Raw genomic sequence first — 16,924 nt, 5'->3', positions numbered from 1 at the left:
AGAAAGGTTTTGGAAGATCTAAGAATGCACACAAGTTACAGTGAAAGCAAAGTAACCATGAAGTCATTCCTGCATAGTTTTTATGGTACATTTTTGAATTTTCCAAAGCACAAAGGAAATTCCAGCTTAAAACTCTGTGTAGACAGTCTGCCTGCCTGTGAAAGGGTGTGAGAGGTACTACTGGCTTTTTTACTTTCCACTATTATAGTGAAGTATAAGAACAGGAAGTATAAAATTATATACCCTGGTAACTGGAAGGACCAGAAGGATGTCGCGCAACAAAACAACCAAAGACCACATAAGGTGAACATGGGGGAGTCACATGGGTGTGGCTGGACCTCCGTCATCTTGTCGTTCCTTTCTACTCCCATCAAGATTTTATTCCCCCCATCCCTGACCATGAATACTAGCACCACCAGGAAAAATGCTTGATGTCAAAAATTGTTAGCAAATGAAAACAATAGAACCAGTTATTCAATGTCAGATGTGAATTAATTGAATCGTATTGTAAACAAAGTTGAGAAGGTTGCAGATTTGGTCTGTCTTCACTGTATAATATGAACAAAAGCTCATACATTGTGAGCAACTCACTAGGACACTTGCCTACAGCTCCATGCAGCAGTTACACAATTGGTTTGGCATTTTCAAAGGCACTTAACTGGTTGCCATGCGTCTTCAGTGTATCTATATTAAAAATATACTTATCTATATTTGTAATGTGTTAAATACTTTCATATTTCATGTTACAGACCTTCTTTCTGTGACATTGCCAATGTCAGAGAAGGATGGATTTCAGTAAACTGTCTGCTGCTCCTGGATGTAAATGTAATACATGTAACTAAAACGAAATTTCAGATTTGTTTCACAAAGACAAGATACATTTCAGTTTTAAATCTTGATGTTAATGTTTCAGCCAAAATGGATGAATTTTTCTCCTAAGTCATAAAAGACCAGTTAATAAATTGATCAGTCTCGCTGCTCAGTTAATATAGCAAAGAGAGAGGGCTTCTTTAGAAACATTCATATAATGTCAAGAGGAGTTTATATCTGGAGTTTGCATTTTTAAAGAGAGACATAATTTACGCTGTAGAAAACTGTGTTTTACTGCAGAACAACAGTTGGTTTCTGTGCAGCTGCCTTGAGACTTGCTTAGTTCCCATTATCTTCAACAGAGATGAATATGTATATCTGAGGAAATATTTTGGCCTTGAGAGGAAGAAAGAAAGGAAATAAGAGCATTTGGTTTTGAGTGTCTGCATAACTCCAACTTATTTTCTTAGTACTGCTAAATCTACTGGTGACTGTTGGTAGAAGCTAGCTTTTCTGGCACTGAATACAAAGCTCCAAAGACACTTTTGTCTGGTGCTTTGTGGATGACTAAAGTGATGGAATCAAAAGACTTTGTTCTGTGGGACATAGTCTGGTACATGGAAGAGAGCCACTTTATCATCAGTTTGTGTTTGTTTATCTTGTTTTGCTGTATTTCCTGAGCTAACTAACTGTTTCTCGTTGTGTGTGTCTGCTTCTTCAGAGGGCTATGAGAGATGCTAAGTTTTCCAGTCTTTTAGGGTAGAAGAAAGAAAAGGGATAAGTAAGCTATTTCTCAAGAAAGACCTCTCAAGCCTTTTCTGTTGATACGACACACTCAGCAGAACATTCCCAACAGTGAAATGCTACCTGCTTTGCTCCTGTCCACCTTTCCAGTTAAAGCAATACTGCATCTAAACTCCTGCTTCACTTCCCAGCTAAACCATGGCAGTTCTGCACCTATATATCAGCAATGAGTGTATCAAAATGAACAGGCAAATGTGTTGACTCTCTTCTTTTTGACATTCCTTTTTCAAACTTCTTTTGATAGTTTCCTCCCAGAAAGAGACTGTGGAGTGTGTGCAAACACTTGTTCTCCACATCAAGCCTGACTGAACAATTTCTCTGCTATTCTGAGCTTCTGGTGAACTGAAAATTACCAGCTGTACTGAATTGTGACAGTGTGTGTGTGTGCGCACGCGTGCATGTGGAACAAAAGAGATAAACAGAAGCTATCATATCTGATGACAGCAAATTTATTTTCACAGTTATGACCCAATCTAGCATTTTAATTCAGTAAAACACAAATGCAGCCTTACCTTCTGACTAAACATTATTTCTTGGAGTCCTCATATAAACATATATGGAGCATGTGCAGAACAAGGAATCCTCTAATGCATTTCCTGGCTGAGACATAGTTAAAGAATAGGGCAGCAAACACGTAAGTGCAGTCATCATTGCACACATTTGAAAAAGAAAGTACGATTGGGCTAGGGAAGACAGGTATTTTAGAGGTATGCAGCTTCCACTTCATACTTCAGCATGGCTGATCCACATCCAGATATGCTCAAAGCTGATCAATGACAAGCTAATTTTGTAATCTTCTAAGAAGAAGATTACAAGCAATCAGGTTATCAGAGTTTAACTAGCTAACACTCCTCAGCTGATTTGCAATGATAAACAGTAACTCATTAAGCTGCAGTAATACATTTGCCACCCTTTGATGTCTATACTCTTAGTATTAAAGTGGTAACAACCTAAGCTTTTTTGCGTGTGCTGCGTCATTCCTTCCATGTCAAAGTAAACCACAGAAGCTATAAAAAATGTGTGGTAGCAACCGAGCTAGCTAAATCCTTGCCAAAAATTGACTTCAATAGCTGTCTACAGAGTCTGCTGGAATACTGTCAGCCAACTCATACCATGTGTGCCTTGTAGGGTCATGGCTTTAAAAGGACAACAAATTTGCCAAAATCTATCCATCTTTTCAGCTGGAATCCTCTGGATCACCCATGAAACATAGTCACATCTAACAGGAAGGGAATAGACAACAGCCATCAGGACAGGGCACACCTAGGAGAAAGTAAAGAATGTTTTTAGACCCTGAATGGGAGCACTTTGTGTTGGCAGAATGGGACTACCCAGGCTGAGATGCATAACTGCATCCTGAAATAACACTTTTTAAAACACTTTCTATGAGTTGCACTTATCTGAGAACGTTGGAGCCAACTACTGTTTCTGGGTGTTCAGACAGTTAACTGACACCCATACGTGATTTTCTCAAAGGACATTTATAACCACACTGTAAAAACTGCCTCCTTTCTGAACACCATTGCCCAGACAATCTGTTCCCCCAACAGGACTGCTATGGCAGAAGGCCTCTCCTTGAAGGCTTTTTAATCAAATATGGTCCATCTTTCACCAAAAGTTTGCTGTTTCAGCAGGGACATGGGCAAGAACAGCAGACTTTGAAAGTCAAAGACCTGACCATAATTTCGTCATAATCATGGTCAGATAAACACTGACAGAAAAGCTCTACACTCTAAGTGCAGCAAGCCCACTACATCTGGGACAGGTATCTGTATTGTACAGGCACAGAGGGCTTACAGTAAGTGTGTGGGAGACAAGAACCCTCCTACTCTTAGAATTAGAATTTGGTGGCCTTTATTTTACCTAATAGAGCTGGCAGGAACACAAACCAAAAGTATGCTTACAGCTCTGGCAACCAGCATGAGATATGGCTTGCCACAGGGTCCGCTCTGGTGGACTTAGGGAATACAGTTCTTGTGTCTCTTTCATGGACTCAGAATCTCAGGATGATGGGCTAGAAGGAGGTCACTGATGAACTAAAAAATGAGGCACACTCTGATTGCTCCCACTGCCACTGCTGTTTGTTCTGCTCTGAGTATTTGCTATATCTGAGCTTGCACGGAGATTTGCACGCAATATCTGTGTGTCCAGGATTACCCTTATTCAAAAGGTGTAAAGGGATGGTGCTCTGATTTGGCAAGATGAGGAAGAAGCAATGGAGACCTGCATTCTGGGCAGAATGGCTCAAGTGAGACAAACTGAAAAGCATATAAGAAGAAAAGGAAAAAAAGATGCAGAGGGAGCAGAAAGAAAAGGAATAATAAGAGACTGGGCAGAGAAAAGGACCAGAGTGGACAACAGGAACAGCTGAAAAGGAAGAAAAGGCAGTTGAAAGCACCTTGGGAGCCTGGAAGCCATGAAACATTACAGTTTTGCACATCAACTGGTATAAAGGATCAGACTGATTTTCTTAACTGAATTTGCCAGGGAGGGAAAAGAATGAAGAAATACCCAGCTCCAAACACCTGGGCTGAGGCTGGGTGTGAGCTCATTCCACAGTAAAACTCTAACAGCAGGAAAAACTGTGTGCCCATGTGTACGGGGAACGCTGGTGACAGCTCCGTCAGTGACGGCACTACATTTACTGACCATCTGAGAGGTGGGGGACAGCTCGAGGGGGATACAAACAGCTTCAGCAGAACACTTCCAAGAGAAGAGAAAGTGGTCGGTAGACAACTGTCCCGTTCTCCCTCTGTCACCCATGATGATTGATGAACCTCTCTGCGGCTCTCTCCTGGTCTTTTCAGTGAAAGAATCCAGCTGGCTTTCTCATAATGGCAGAAGTAATTAAAAAGGGGATCAACTTCAGAGGAACATAAAACACACACCAAAAGTCTGTCTCTTTAATGATATCCCCGACATACTTTACTGGCAGGGATTCTGCTAGTCTAATACCTGTTAATTTTCTTTCTAATTAGGGCTATAGCTCACCAGAGGCTGTTTTATACTTAATTTGTTGGGGTTTTATTATATGGCTCAACAGTCAGCCAACCACGGTATGCATCATGTGATCCTGGTTGAGATCTTTCAGGCATTACTGCACACTGAGGCCCTTGGAGAGAACGTGCCACTACAATTTGTGAGTCACCCGTTCTTGCTCTGCCTAGGTCTTGTCATGTGTGTGCTTGTCAGGATTCATCTCCGTCTCCATTACCCCTGGGGCAGAAGTCATAGTTTGTTTCTGCTCACTTGTCTGATTTTTAGCAGATCATATTCCCATCTTCAGAACCTTAAGCAAGTGCCATCTTTGGAGAATTTAAGGTGGAATTCTAAGTGCCGATTTAATTCAACTCAAAGCCATCTTTTAATTGACAGGAAATATCCCCAGTTCAACCATTTTCCAAGGTTGATGTAGACCGTTATACAAAGGGAAAAAAAATAAATTAAAAGCATTCTTTGCTGTTACTAAAGAGAAAACTGATTATCTTAACTGTTTTCCTTGTATTTCTGTCATTTTTTTTAAATATTTACTTTGAGAATTTGAAATGAAGTTGCGGTCTAAGGCAGATTTTATTTGTCCGAAACACACCTGAGTTTGTCATTAATTCTATTTTTGCCAGAAACGCTTGCAACCAAATTATGCACCAGTTAAACAATTAGCTTGGAAATTATCAGGAGAAAAATGAGAGAGTAGATCACAGATAAGCAAAGTCCATGGTGCTTTAGTGACCAGAACATAATATATGCTAATGAAAGAACATTTTATTAAGCCACTATAAGCCAGCTCAGGGGACTGACCAATCTTTGTTTTGCCTCTAGGATGTCAGCTTCCAGGTAAACAAGGGTATTAGTACATCATTGACTCCAAATTGGTGAGCAAAGGAGGTCACCAATAGCTTTTAAATAGTAAACCTCATCCTCCATCTCTGTGGATGCCAGGAAGGTTGACACTTAAAAGTTGTTCAGTCTCACACTGAGAATGATGGTAGCACTTGTTATGTCATCCTAAAACAACACATGAATTCCAGAGAACCACCATCCTGCTTATCTGAATCCACAAAGGGCTTAATTTTCATGCAAGCAATTCCCATGACTTTGTCATTGCAGCTCTTACAGAAACAGGATAATGGAAACTCTTGCCTACCTCTGCAGCAGAAATAAACCTCAGAAAATTCCTACTTTCTCCACTGCTGTCTGGTAGTATTTTACTGAAAGAGATGGAGAGTTCAAGGTCAATATAATGGTGGTTGCTGTTGAAAAGCTTCGGAAATAATACATTAAATAAAAATAATAAGTAAAATAATAAAAGTAAAAAATATAAATTCATTCATATAGCCAAATACCCTTATCAGCCATCTAGCCCTACATCTAGTAGCTTTCAATAAGTAATCTACCTCCAGCTAGCTCAAAAGAAGAGCAATTGGTCTGGATCTGGTTTTGTCTACAGAAGCATGAGTAGTCAGACAATCTTCAGTGTTATTTGGATGGGAAAACTACAGGAATTAGAGTTCCTAGGTTGGGAAGTTCACAGCAAAGTAAAACAAAGAAACTGAGCTTCTACCTACTGTGTATAGATGTACAAGATGCAGTTGACAATCCAGAAGTGCAGCTGAGTTACCCTTCATCAGCTGTGGAAGACTACTTGTTCCAGGAACAAATAAACTAGGGCACAAGGTAATGTGTCATTTCTTTTCCACCCTGCAAAAGAAATCATCCTCAACTGAAAAAACTTATATCAGCTGAAAAGGTTCTACCTTACCATCCCATTCAAGAACACAAAGCACAGCAAAACAGACAACCTAAACTCTACCAGCAAAAAAACACAGAACTGAAGGAGGTTCAGATGGTGAGAGGAGTTTTACTGGAGATGTGATATAACCTTATTTTTCTCAGCATGCCCTGGCAGGCCTAGGTAGATCTCTAGAAGGGAAGTCCTTGCACAAAAGAAAAAAAAAGAGAGAGGGTAGCTTTGCACAGTACACATCTCAGTGTCACCCACTGCTAAGTAGGCCTAACAAACTTCTCTGAAAGACAATGAACATATGCATGAAGGTCATGTCTATTGGGACAGCTTGGGTTCTTGACTGGGAAGTCTCTAACCCAGAAACTGCTAGAGATATGGAGGAAGGATGTGACAAGGGAGGAGTCACTCCAGAAATGGCCAGCTACTCTATTCTTCTGCAGGCACCTGCTGTTGGCTCCTGTCAGAGAAAAGATGCTGGGCTGGATGGAACTTCTCCACCCAGAGAGCAGCTCTTCTGTTGCCTACTCACCTGTCACTGGTATCCCCTCCTGCTTTCAGCCCCATTTCCATGCAGTGCTCCAGTCCCTGACCTCCTTAAGAGGAACTGCAAGCATCAAGGGACATTACTGCTGATGCGATCATCAATGACTGCTGCTGGAAATCCATGCAGAAATATGTGCTGTGCACAGGGAAGCAGACAGCAACAATACCCATCTCTCCTTCCCTCTCTCCCTTCCTCCGCCTGTAATTGAAACTCAAGGAATCCAAGTGCCACTACCTCCTATCAGAAGGATATTTCCATTCCTTTGGGAAGGGGTTAGCAAGGGCAAGCCATGCCTTAGTGGCACTCCTCCCAGCAGTGTGCCCATACCACATGTGTAAATACCACTATGTGCATGTAAGCACCTGATTTTAGCCAGGATTTTTTGGATGTGCCAGAATGAGGGATAAGAGCAAATTCATGTACACAGGCTGGTCAAAATAACAATGTTTTGCTCCATCTGGCTAATTTTCCTCACAGAAGGAGCAGAGGGAAGGTCAGATAGTGGAAGCACCTCTACCTTTTTAAGACAAACTACAGCCTTGCACCTCTGAGGCATGAGGCCTCCTGTAGTCCTGAGCAGTTTGTGGTGACAAGGTAGGTTCCAAGTCAAGCCTGACATGCAAATCATCAAGTCAGGGTCAGGCCAAGTCTGACAGTGGTAGCCAGAGTCATACCCATTCTCGTGATCACCAGGCAAGTCCATACTGACAAGGCAGGTCCAATGTCAAACTAGGAGCAGAGTCCACAGGTCAGGATCCAGCCAGGTCAACAGGGCGCATGGCCAGGCATGACTGCAATACAGCTGGAGCTAGAGACAGGCACATTCACAGCGTAACTCGGACAGGGACTGAGCTGCAATGGAGCCCCAGAGCAGAAGCTATGGGTGGAGGCCCCAGGTGAGGTTGCTCAGAGCAACAAAGGTCCATTGATGCACTCGGGACCCTGACACAGTTTTTCTAGGAGCTGTACAACAGGAGAGGTGAAAAAGTGCCAAGAAACTTTGGCCTGAGCCAAGGAATACCCAGCAAAATAACGAGCCCCAGCTGTTCCAGCAGGGCTCATGCTGCATGAGTGTCAGACAGGCTCAGACGTTTCCTGTCCCATCATTTTGCCCCAGAACATTTGAAAAACAAACAAATAATGGTTAGAGCCAATCTGCAGTGACCATGCCCAAGAGAAGAGGCAGCCAGCCAATGTGATATTTGCTTTCCTCACACCCAGAAAAGCCAGCAGCAAACAAATTCTTAGGGGGGGGGGGGGGGGGGGGGCACGGACATGCTAGGAGGAATATTAAAGGCATTGGGTTGCAATGGATTTTAAAACAATCATAAAATTTAGCACAAAGTACTATATTAATAAAGTGTTTTCATAATGCATGGTTTATATGCAAGAGCACGGAGCCTTATCTTTGGATTTCTCAGCTTTTGTTATTTTCAAATTCACCCTTAGGATTCTGATCATGACTTACTTTTTTAATTGAATTTCTCTACAAGAAAACAAGTAGCTGGGTGAGCACATGAACTAATGCAGCCTAATTTTAAAAGGCTTTTGGGCTTGTGATAACTGACTTTTAAACTTCTTAACCCTATTATTAATGACCAGAGAATGAGAGTCTACACAGGAACAGAAACTTTGCTCTTGAGTAGATCCCCTGTTGTCTGCAGCCATAGACTCTGAACGAAGCATTTCCTCTGGCTGGTCATTCGTCACAACTCCTTTCCAAGAGTATCTCTGACAGATAACATAGGGAGCTATTTCCCCCCCATGAGGATTAAGGGTATCACCCTTTTCTACTCTGTGCCTAATTTCATGAAGCATCTAGGAACAGAGTATGTTCAAGATCTCTGGCCCTCTATCAGAGCTCACTGAAACTGGCCAGCTGATACAAAAGACACGTGCGTACACAAAGAAAGAAAGTGGGATTGCACAAGTGTCATTCCTTAGGAGAGCAGGCTAAAAGGAAAAAAATATCAATCACATGATAACCACTCTTTAATTCGTTTTCACAGACAGGTTGTAAAAGCTCTGTAAAAAACAGAAAAGTGTGAGGGTTTCAAGGGGATACATAAAAATAATAATAAATAAGATACTAATATATTTCCTTCAAATACATAGATCAAACTGTCTGCAGACATTGAATAACCTATGCCTTGTCTGTGAGGCAAAAGAGTAATGACATTTATAAAATGGAGTATTTACCAAGGTTTTGAGTCTTGCTCAAGATCAGAGAGACAGAGTTCATTGCAGGGTTGACAACAATACCTGAACTTTAATGTCTACAACTACTACAGGGTAAAAATGGTATCTTTATTCTATTACTCTTTCAGTAACAGAGCAAGGAGAGAGATAATAATAGGGGTATCACTTCATCACATTTGACAAAACATTGATTTTTAAATCTTAATGTATTAGGGAATATACAAGCAATTGCTTTACTTGGTATTTTCCAATAAAAGAATCATGTGAAAGATCATAATCTTTGGACATTTCTTCATGCTTCACTTCCAAACTGTAATAGTCCTCTCCTTCCCTACTTGTTCTGAACCATATTATAGAAAATACGGCTGGAAGTGTTCTCAAGTTGGGGATGTTCTAGACGGAATGTGTTCCACAGGACAGCCATGATTCCTGAAACTCTAGTTGTTCACATTACTTTTCAACCTAACTGAAAGTTACTGCTCATGAAGAGTTGCAGACAAACACAAAGTGGAGCTAAAAATAGAGGATTTTCTGTTAGCAAGAAAATTTTGTAAGGCACATTAAGCCATATCAGTGCATTCTGGGATGACCTGGTTTTCAAAATAATCTTGGTATAGTCACCACTGAATATTTACTAACCATGTTCCAACACAAGATCTATATTTGCAGGCCACTTTCTATAGGCTCTGGGCAGCTTCTCTGATTCACAGTTCTGTGACAACTTTGTCATACAGAAAGTGCTCCAGCTACAGACCCTGGAAGCCTACTCTAGGACTTCTAAAATCTAAATCTCAGTTTTGTGATGGGGATGCTTGCAGCTTTCAGAGTCTCCTCTGTCTCAGAGCTTTTAGACTTACAGTTTTGGGAAACCTGCAACTCTGCACATGCTTGGGAACCCAGAGTTTGGCAATATGCCTCCTGGATCTCCCCTGAAACTGATTTATGAAATACCTGCTTCGTCAGGAATCCAGTGACACAGACAGGAATTCTACAGGACACCTGTGTTATAAAGTAATGAAAAATACTTGTAAAATACTCAGGCTCAAAAAAACTTAATTGATCAACATCTATTTCATTGAGAAATTTCTGTCTAACATTTAAAGTGGAACATTCGCCCTCAAAAGAGGCAATACGTATACCTATACTGTTCCTTTTTAGAGGTGGTCTTTCCCCAGCAGCCAGGTGTTCTCTTTGCCTTACTTCAGTGCTGGAGGGACACTGAGGAGGGAGGAGGTTGCCAGATATTCATAATTCCATTCTGCTAACAGCATAGTGGCCCTAATTTTCTGAGTTTTCAAACACTGTGTAAAATATGGTTGTAATGAAAGTTAATATGTTTATGGCTACATTGAGCTTTCTCCCTATAAAATCCCCTTCTGTTCAAAGTCATATAAACTCCATGCATCTTCCATAGCGTTTTTGAGCCAAAATAAAACAAGCTGTTGATCTTCCAGTGTCTTGTGCACCGTGTCTTCCACACTCTTCTTCTAAAATCTCTTTCCATAGCTCCAGATTCTTTCCCTGAATGAGGATTAGGGCCCTTAACCATATCTATATTAAATATAAAACAGCCTCTGGTGAGCTATAGCCCTAATTAGAAAGAAAATTAACAGGTATTAGACTAGCAGAATCCCTGCCAGTAAAGTATGTCGGGGATATCATTAAAGAGACAGACTTTTGGTGTGTGTTTTATGTTCCTCTGAAGTTGATCCCCTTTTTAATTACTTCTGCCATTATGAGAAAGCCAGCTGGATTCTTTCACTGAAAAGACCAGGAGAGAGCCGCAGAGAGGTTCATCAATCATCATGGGTGACAGAGGGAGAACGGGACAGTTGTCTACCGACCACTTTCTCTTCTCTTGGAAGTGTTCTGCTGAAGCTGTTTGTATCCCCCTCGAGCTGTCCCCCACCTCTCAGATGGTCAGTAAATGTAGTGCCGTCACTGACGGAGCTGTCACCAGCGTTCCCCGTACACATGGGCACACAGTTTTTCCTGCTGTTAGAGTTTTACTGTGGAATGAGCTCACACCCAGCCTCAGCCCAGGTGTTTGGAGCTGGGTATTTCTTCATTCTTTTCCCTCCCTGGCAAATTCAGTTAAGAAAATCAGTCTGATCCTTTATACCAGTTGATGTGCAAAACTGTAATGTTTCATGGCTTCCAGGCTCCCAGACTTTGCCTTCCTTTTCCCTTGAATGATTCTTGAAGATCTTCAAGGTCCAAGTGGAGTGAGACACTGAATTCCAGAGTTTGATTCCTGGAGACAGTAGATCCATAAAGTTGTCTTTTTTGTTTTTTTCACTCTATCCACTAAACAGAAGCCACAAAAATAGCAAGTTGCATTGGGGCATTCTTCTACAGGAGAAACATGTCAGTCATCAGCAAATGAGAAGGTGGTTTCCAATACAATTCTTCCCATTTAAAGGCCTTTTAGACTCTTTTGACATTTTGCTATGTGAAACAGATCCTCCAACTTGACTGCGATTTTATAAGTACTCTCCACAATACCTACTCAGAGCATTTTCTGATCCTGTCTTCGCCAATACTACAAGACAGTATATCCACATAGACATGATCTTCTAATCATGACTTCCTGTCAGAGAACCAGACTAGAAAGATGGTGGCAACAAGTCAGCAGATCTAAACAATTAAGTTAAGCAAATTGAAATATACACCACCTGAACCTACACAATTGCATGTATTCCTCTTACAGCAACAGATAAGATAGAAGAAATTGTGCAGAGCAATAGAAAGAAGGAACAGTGGGCTAATAGTTAATGCACAGAGAGAGAAGCAGTGTTGGGAATTAGATGGGCCAAGTGCTTTGTTTCAGGCCCTTTATCTAGAGGCCTGTGGAAGGTAGCAGGTGACTGGGTAAAGAAGCATTGCTAGCCCTGCAAAATGCAGGGTAGGGCTCAGAATACCAATTTTTTTCCAATCGACACAGTGCTAATGGCAATGCATTCTGTTTTGGAAACATAAACCATAGAGCAAGGTAGAGAAAAATGAATTGTTCCAAACCTGAGCAACTCCTCATTCCTTTTTTTTTCTTTCCCCTCTTCCCAATTATATGACATTAAGGCATTTAGGATTAGATAATACTTCCACAAAACAGAAGTCTGTTAGGTTCTTTGTAACCCAATTTTTTATTTAAAATTATAATCCCATCCATTTATTCCATAATCTGTACCAGAAAGCATCAGTAGGCTCCAGAGCCTAGCTGACCCAAGATGGGTTCTGAGTAGCTCAGTACTCAATGGAAACTGCTAGAAAGGATCAGCTATTGTCAAAAGATGACTGAAATGTTCTGCTAGATATCTACTGATTCAGTTTGCAGTAATCTATAATAAATACAGTTTAGACTGTCAGACAGTAAAGAAATTGAGGCCAGTCAGCCAAATTTTTAAACACATCTTAGCAATATCACCTACTAATAGAAAACAAATGTTTACAGATTCACCTCCCCCTTCCTTGCGAGTTATTGCCAAGAAAATACAAACCAACCCCAAAAATCCAGTGGCCAGCATGGTGTGGATTCATCTTCATGCACACTACAGCTCTCACTTCAGAAGAAGCAGTGCTTTGTTGAGATCCAACATCCATACCCAAAGTGATCTCCCTTCACAGCCTGAGGGAGACAGTGCAGTACATTGTTCATTTCTGTTAATTTCTGTATTTCGCTATCCTATGGAAAAATCCTTGACCCAGTGAAGTCATTACAACATTTATCATTGATTTCAATCTTGCCCTGTATTAAGTATCTACTTATAACTAAGGAAAGTTTACTTGTGCAAGGACGGTGTTCTCAAAGTGCCATCTAAGGCTAAAATAGTTCCCCAAGGAACTGGAATCATCACAAATCTCATTACCTTCTTACAGGGCACTTTGAGTTTACTTTCAGTAACTTGAATAGCAACACGTATTTTAAAAACAAAACACATTTGGATATAATGAGCATTAGAAACAAAAGTTAAGGCAGTGAAGCCTTAGTAAAGCCAATTATAATACTAGATAACACTACAGCAAAACTCTTAATTCAAAATTAAAAAAAAAAAAAAAAAAAAATCAGTGCCCCTGTTGTAAAAATGTCGAACCTCTATTTTGGAAAGGCTTTTCATCTTAAATAAACTACATCTAGCAGTGACTTTACAGTTGACAAAGACTTTGAAGCAGCAAAACCCTGCTCCATGTGACAAGATGTGGGACAAAATGGTGATGCAAAAATAGAAGGATAAATATAACTAAATGTGCCACTCGGAACACAGAAAGCTGAGGCAGGTGTTGTCATAGCTGTCAGCTTTCAGGTTCCTTCTTTCTTCAGATTTTCCAAATCACGTCTTGATTCTTCCTTCAAAAACATGGAAAAGCAAAAGAAGGACCAGATATGAGACTTTTGGTTTTAAATCCATAATGCCAAGTGTTTTGGAAAGCAGTCTAAAGCTGTTGCATATTGGTTTAAAAAAACAAACCACAATTGCCTTGATTTTCTTTTCTAGATTTCAGAGCTTTTCTTCTGAGAGATTAGGAAAGACAAGAGTTTCTGGAGAACAAAATAATAGTTTTAAAAAATTAAAGCTTCAGCTAAAACACATAAAAATACAATTAAATATTTTATAGAAATGAATTTTAAACACTTCCCACTTCTAAAGAAGTAATCTAGAAGAAATTTTAGCATGAAAACAGAGTTTGAACTTCTTAATGAAGTCTCAGAGGCAAAAGTATCCCAAGTTGTGTCATTTCTGTAAGGACTGAAACAAGAAAATCCCCACCATTGTGAGACTGTGACAAAAATAGCCAGCACTGGCAAAGGAGAGTCAACTGACTTCAGTAAATGAAGGAAATACTGGCAAGCGTAAACCTTGACCTCTAGCAGCGATATTCTCATTTCAAGACTTAGAGTTCTACACACATAACCACCTATTTCTGTCAGAGTCTACTCTTGGTGCAATCCATCCCTGGGCAGACAGCCAGTGCAAAATCTCTCCAGCACAGAAGCCCCACTTAAGCCATGGGTTTAACAGGAACATAAATGAAGGGAGAGGTTGAAAATAACCTGCCCTTACAAGGCAATCACATTTCAGGATTCCCAGGCTATAGAGAAAAGGCATCTGTAAACAGAAGTCTCTAAGTCCTGCCTTTCCACCTCATCTTCTCCTTGGAAAAGGAAACCTTGAGCAGTTTCTGTGAAAGGAGCAGTCACAATGTGGGAAAGATAACTTCTAGTGGTTTCGTTTTTCCTTAAACTGCCCTCTATGGCTAAAATAACAGCGGCCGAGCAGTGGAGCACACTTTTTCCCAGTTCTGTAGAATACGAGAGCAGGGGGACGTGTGCTCCTGGAACCTCTTTGCAGATGGTGAGGGTTTTTTCTTTATGCCTTCGTCTTTTCCTCTAGCTCATAATCTGCCCCCTAGCTTCCCTGGGGCCAAGAAGAAGAGGATGATCTTTATATAGCTCTCCTCGGGGACTGGGTGAATCACAGAGTAACATCTAATCCCTCTTGCACTCCGCAACTGTATACCATCCCAGCTGAATATCAAGCCACGAAAAATAAGTTGCAGTTTTAAATACAAAAATCAGGCAGAAGGATTACAAGCACAGTTAGAGCAGTAATCAGTTTCCACCACAAAACTCAAACTGAAAAATTAAACAAAGCAAAGGTAAGAAAAGAAACAAACAGAGACCAGGTAGGGTGCAGAAACTACCTAGAAAGGCCAAGATACCATGTTCTTTATTTTGGCATTTAATTTTTCTTAAGTTTTTGAAAAATTATATTCAATAGTCATTGGGTGAATCTATTGCATGATTTGTTATTTTTTTTACTGGAAAGGGCATGGAGCCATGTTTTTTTAAATGCTCGGCCACCATGTTTGGTATCTGAGCTGTATCTCATGCACTGTTTGTCATTTCACACCACTTAGAACAAATCCCAGCTGGCTGGAATCCTAGTCCTGTGGACTGTGAGTCATGGATATTAAATGACCATCATGTGAGCTCCTGCATGCTGCTGTGGTTAGTGTATGACACTGTAAAGTTGTACAGTATCTTATCACAGAAGATCATCAACATGAATATACAGTTTGAGCCGGAGCACTTTCCTAACAACACAAAATAAATTACTTGTTTTAGCAAGCAGTCAGTAAGGAATAGAGATGTGTGAGGCTGAAGCAAAGGTACAGCGTTTCCATGTTTTTCAGGGGACAAGTAAGCCACAGAAAATCAGGTGCTGGTTCTGTAATAGCAGAACTGGGGCAAGAATGGAAAAGATACTGTCTGTAATGGAAGGGTTTGCAGGAAACTTTAAATCTCCTCAAGGAAATCCTGTAGCAGTCTTTTTGATGGGTAATTATAATCCAGTCCAGTCTCACTGAAATATCCTACCAGCATAAGGAACTGATCACACACATTTAAGAGTCTGGCTCTTAGGAACCAGAATAAATTTTGGGATTGACTAAAATACCAGTCCCAGTTCAGAATTTTAAAACAAGTAATGAGATCTTTTTTACTGACACAATATGGACAATCCTTGAAGTGGATAGGTTTTGTCTATCAGAAGCCCAAATTAGAAGATTTACTAAGCAATCTATTTCATGCTCATCAATGTCATGCAGGAAATTTGTACTACAAATCAGATTGGAAAAAACTTGGGGCAAAGAGGAAACGTTATTTTCAAAGAATAGCATTTCATACCTGGATTAGGCAGTTTATTCCATCCTAGTTACAAGCTGGGTAAGTTCCTGCCATTGGTGAGAAAATGAAAATCCATTTTAGACAACATACAGGAAAACCCTGTAAGAGTTTGATGTGAAAGCCCATTTCCTTCTTCGTTAGCATTGGTAAGTTACTCAGGCTAGAAATTGTTGTTATCCAGTCCGAACTGTTATCCAGTTATCTTCTGCAGGTTATTATGAAATCACGTACTGCTGTCAAAAGTTCTTATGAGTCTCTAATGTTTCAGTCTTCAGTCACGGCTCCAACAAAATGACTTCTCTAGCTGCGAGTTCCAGCTTAGATCTGCTTTTCTGTCTTGCATGTGTTTTTCTTCCTCGTAGCAGCTACCAGCTTCTTCCCACTATCCCAGCAGTCTCCCCTACCTTTGCTTATGTTTCTACCACATCATAGTGGTGTAATGAGCTCTCCTTAGGTCAGCAGAGCCAGGCATTCATAGCTTGCACTTTCTAACACTTTTCTAGCACCGAGGCATTTAAAACATATTATATTTCTTGAGTTAAACATCAAAAACTTTGCTTTTGAAGTCTGTTCATGGGCCAAAAGAGACAGTTAAAACTCACTACCGATTTTTTGTATAGCAGTCTAGGGCTTTAAAGAGATAAATATGACTTGAATCAGATGGGGAAAATTTATTCAAATTGATCCAGACTTAATCAAAACCAGCATTATAAAGACACCAGCTAGTCATATCAGAGGAAGATTAAAGCTGTTAATGCACTGTATTCAAGTTACTGTGACTGTCAGAGAAAAGCCAAACACTATGTTGGGTAGTACTAATAAAAACAACATGTTGAAAATACAACTATGTCACTATAGGTAGCTCCAATCTTGCATTTTATTTTTTTTAAGTATAGGGGCAAATTTTAAAAATGCTGTAGAATTTGAAAGAGTTTAAGAGAGAACATCTTCAACTATGGAGAAGCTTTCACGAAAAGAAAAGACCAAAGGGAAGTAGGATTATTCACGGACATATGAATGGATATTAGGTAAGAGATAAATCAGTCTCATTAACCAATTGGGAAGACTAGGAAGAAATAAAATAAAGCAATAACATGAAAAAATGCAGATTAAAAATTAGGGAAATTTTCATAACTAT

General features: G+C 40.3%; 1 long non-coding RNA gene across 1 annotated transcript; it reads right to left on the bottom strand.

The window, feature by feature from the left end:
• Nucleotides 1-2,047: 2,047 nt before the first annotated feature.
• On the bottom strand, nucleotides 2,048-16,227 carry LOC138684563 (uncharacterized). The gene is made up of 3 exons (XR_011323812.1): nucleotides 15,787-16,227; nucleotides 12,603-12,726; nucleotides 2,048-2,877 (listed from the first exon to the last, which is right to left on the bottom strand). It is a non-coding gene; the product is annotated as an uncharacterized lncRNA (long non-coding RNA).
• Nucleotides 16,228-16,924: the final 697 nt, after the last annotated feature.

Source organism: Haliaeetus albicilla, chromosome 3 (assembly GCF_947461875.1).
Source record: "Haliaeetus albicilla chromosome 3, bHalAlb1.1, whole genome shotgun sequence".
Classification (NCBI taxonomy): Eukaryota; Metazoa; Chordata; class Aves; order Accipitriformes; family Accipitridae; genus Haliaeetus; species Haliaeetus albicilla.
Note: the sequence above shows the minus strand (reverse complement) of the source record. Positions and strands in the feature narration are given on the sequence as shown.